Raw genomic sequence first — 4210 nt, 5'->3', positions numbered from 1 at the left:
CTACAACTGAATGTGTGCGGGTAATTCGAGGTTAAAAGCAACGAAGCAAAAAGAGCAAGACAGCCGTTTACAACATTTTGTAACAGGTAACTGATGGTTGAGCACACGATTTGATAACTAGACTTGTAGATCAAGCAACAATGACAAAGGCAACAAAACTGCCCACCAGCACCAGGTGTCTTTCACTTGTTTGTCCCAAATTTTCAGCAGCTGGGACAACAAGGAATCAGGTTCCACCGAGATTTGAACTCAAATCCCAGACTGCTCACCATTACACTGTGGAACCAACCATGGTAAAATATTTCAAACAATTCTCAAAAACAACAAAATCATCTCCAACAGTACACTTTGTCTCGGCCTTTTCTCATCCACACCATTAGTTTCCTCTCTTTGCTCTCTGCTAATTATCGATGCAGAACAATTCACACAGATGCCATCGAGGCTATGGTTTTACAAGTAGCTGTTTCTGTTTCACACTGTTCATCACAGCTTGTACTTCAGTCTTGCCATGTAAAAAGTGCGTTGGCATTGCAATGTATGAATGTAAAATGCTTGGCATGGAAAGAAAATGCAAAGTTTTGTCGAGTTAGCGAGTAGGTGACGAGGTTTGGGGTTGATGTGCGTCGCTTTCAATCTTTGAAATTTCACCAAGCAAAGAAACGGTGAATTGAACTGTCCCTGTTAGCATTGTGTTCGCGTTTAATCACAGCAATATCCGCAGTCAGTAGCTGAAAAGGAATTAATACCTAATACCGGCTTCGGGCCAATCAGAATACTTCGTCACAGACAAGGCACCGGAAGGCTGGAAGGTCGATCACAGCGGTTGTGGGAGAGCTGGTTGGTGGTGACATGGAAGTGTCTGCAGTGTGCGGGACAAGACTGCTTCCACACATCCACAATGAATGTCCCACCCTTTACTTGGGAAAAGTACAACTGAGAGTGGACACGTTCCATCCCGGTCAGAGCAATCTGAAGCTTTAACTGACTGACACCCTGGTTTGGGATGTCTTGCAGTATGTAATTGTGTCAGTCTCTGTGGCGCAATGGGTTAGCGCATTCGGCTGTTAAGCGAAAGGTTGGTGGTTCGAGCCCACCCAGGGAGGAAGCATTTAACTGTTTTTCCCCGTGGATTCGGTGCTGCACGATTCCAGGTTGTCATTGTGCGTTTTGGCTGCGTGAATATATTCCACAAACATTGCCAGCTGTGCTGTTATCCAGTGAGTTCCCACTCCAATATTTTTATGAGTATTCAGTTTGAATGTATACAGAACTGAACAGATATATCAGAAAATTTAACAAGGTTGTGGGACATTGTTTTTTGTTAATATTGAACCACTAATATGAATAAATCCATTTCTTCAAATATTTAATTGAACATGTTTTCAAAATGTTTCCGCGCAGTTTTGAACCAGGGACATTTCGCGTGTGAGGTGAGTCTAATAACCACTACATTACGGAAACACTACAGCAATGTTCGGAACATAACCAGAGCTTTAACGTACACAGCTGGCCTGTACTTCAGGACCTGGTTTAATGAGAATAGAATGATGGTGCTATATTTAGGAAGGCTGTGAGTGTGGCAGGAATTGGTCTAGTGTTTCCCAGACTTTACACATAGGAACAGGAGGTGGCCATTTAGCAGCGAGTGGTTAGGATCTGGAATGCACGGCTTGAAAGGGTGGTGGAGGCAGACTCAATCTTATCTTTCAAACGTGAGCTGGATCAGTGTCTGAAGGAAAAACAATTGCAGGGAAAGGGCGGGGGAGTGGTACTCGCTGAGAGTCGGCACGGGCTCGACGGGCCGAATGGCCTTCCGTGCTGTAACCATTCCATGATTCTATAAGTTAGTGGCACATTTCATAGTGTGGGTGGAAGCAGAACATTGCAAAGCGACATGGATTGAGTCGGCAAAACTAGAGGCATCTGATTCAGGAGATTCGGGGGGCGCAGAAATTCGGGAGTTTAACGACTTTGAAAGGAACATTTTTGTTTTGTGCAGTTACGGTCAGAGAAATGTTTGTGAACGGAATTTTTTGTTTTTGAACAGAGGAATGCAGCATTTAATCTTCTGCCTTAACACTTCTTCCTGGGTGTCGGGGTCACATTTCTTTTCGAGGTTATTCTTCTCAAAAAGGAGTTTGATGTCGTCCTTCAGACTAGGGGGATCAAGGGCTATGGTGAGAAAGCAGGAAAGGGGTATTGAAGTTGCATGTTCAGCCATGAACTCATTGAATGGCGGTGCAGGCTCAAAGGGCCGAATGGCCGACCCCTGCACCTATTTTCTATGTTTTTTATGTTTCTTGAATTTATATTTCCTTTGGTGTTTCACAATACCCAGACCTTTGCTCTGAAGTCTTTCTCACTGTTTCCCCAGTCTCCTGTTGATGTTACCAGCAATGAACATTTTCAACCAGACACCGAAAACACACTGTGCAAAATGGGACATGCTTTAACAGTTAACGTGGGTCTCGAACCCCCAAATTCGAGATTAAAATTCTCATGCTCGACCGATTGATCTCACGGGGCTTCTACCAAATAGACGTTTTTGTCGTTGATTGCAGCCAGGTGCCTGTTGGCTCCGCCCCAGATGTTTAAACTTGCTGTGAAGGAACTGCCAGGATCTTCTTGAATGGTGGACCAGGCTCGAGGGGCCGAATGGCCTACTCCGGCCCCTAATCCTTACATGTTTATGACTTTATGACCTTTCACAGGAGAACAAACTCGCCCCTGAGCATGCATGAGGAGATAGCTCCAGAAAATATTCCCACCCGGTGAGATTTCGCGTGTGAGGCGAACGTGTTAACCGCTACACTGCGGAAACATCTCCACTTTCAGCACCAGGTCAGACGGAAATGTTAAGCGAGCAGGTGAACTGCTGAATCCCAGTTTGAAGGAGTTGATCGTGGTGTCAAACAATGAGTTTCACTTAATGATTAAAAATAAGAAATGTCAGATTTAAACACAGACCTCGAGAGAAGACTGCAACCTGAACACAGCACCTGAGACCGCTCGGCCATCCTGACTATTTAATGCTGTATGTGGCCATCTGCAGGTTGATTTTGAACTTTTGTGTCCTGTCACATGAAATAAATGAGGGCAGCAGGCGTATCTCTGTCTGACACCGGGGAAACAGTGAGACAAACCTTGGAGCACGGGTCTGGTTATTGCCAAACAGCAAAGAATATATTAATTCTGGAAGAACAATATCTAAAAGTACAGTAACCCTGATGTGATTTAAACACGCTACCTTCGGAATTGAAATCAGTCACGCTACCATTGCGCCACGAGGTCGACATCAGAAGACTCAGATGTTCGTCTATATGAAGGTGTCACAATAAAAGGAGCTTTAAAATCTCCGCCCATTCCCACCTGGTGTCAGAAGCAGCGCTCACCTCCCAGTCACTGTATGTTTTTTTCTTAAACTTTTGTGTTGCTTTCACGGGAAAGCATCATTAATTAACCCCTCACCTTCTTTTGCACAATGAAAGAAATGCTATCTGAGGGACAGTCGATACTTCAATCATTTGTCCTGTGCTTTGGGGAGCGGGAAGGGAAGTGGACCTGAGTCCATGATCGCATCGACCATGATCGTATCAAATGTCGGAGCAAGCTCGAGGGGCGTATAGCCGACTCCTGCTCCTATTTCTTATGTTCTTATGTTATTCTGCATATTAACCCATTTTACACAATGTATTCTAGGATATGGTTCAATATCTTCATTGCCGATGACATCAGGAATCTGGAGCAACTTTTGTCAAATTTAACAGCACCGGTTATTCCGACCATGCACAGAAAATAGAATCAGTAGTGAAGATAAAAGCCCATGGTGCTCATTTTCAGATTCAACGCAGTAGGATTTCAAATAAGGTTTAAGAATTTTACAGTGAAAAGATTTGGAAGTGTTACTTGGATTTGTGTCTTTAATTAAACTTTGTGGCGTCTGACTCCCGTTCATGCCTCTGCTGAATAAGAAAGGAGGGTTTGACGTTGACCAGACTGCACTGCCCCTGATATTTGTGAGCTCATCCTTTATATTCAGTGGTTTCTCGCCCTTTGATGGGCTTCAGTGTAGCGGATATTACGTTGGCCTCACACATGAAAGTTCCCCGGTGGATCCGTTTTCTCTCACTGAAAGTTATCTATTTATTGAAGTGAAATAAAGAGCACTGAAGGAATAAGGGATCACTTTTGCCAGGAGAATAAATAGCAA

General features: G+C 44.1%; 1 non-coding gene across 1 annotated transcript; it reads left to right on the top strand.

The window, feature by feature from the left end:
* Nucleotides 1–1029: 1029 nt before the first annotated feature.
* On the top strand, nt 1030–1108 carry trnan-guu (transfer RNA asparagine (anticodon GUU)). The gene has a single exon. It is a non-coding gene; the product is annotated as a tRNA-Asn (tRNA).
* The last annotated feature ends 3102 nt before the right edge of the window (nt 1109–4210 follow it).

The sequence above is a fragment of the Pristiophorus japonicus genome, unplaced genomic scaffold, assembly GCF_044704955.1.
Source record: "Pristiophorus japonicus isolate sPriJap1 unplaced genomic scaffold, sPriJap1.hap1 HAP1_SCAFFOLD_130, whole genome shotgun sequence".
Taxonomy (NCBI): Eukaryota; Metazoa; Chordata; class Chondrichthyes; family Pristiophoridae; genus Pristiophorus; species Pristiophorus japonicus.
The sequence above is the reverse complement of the archived record's forward strand: the minus strand, read 5'-3'. Positions and strand labels throughout refer to the sequence as shown.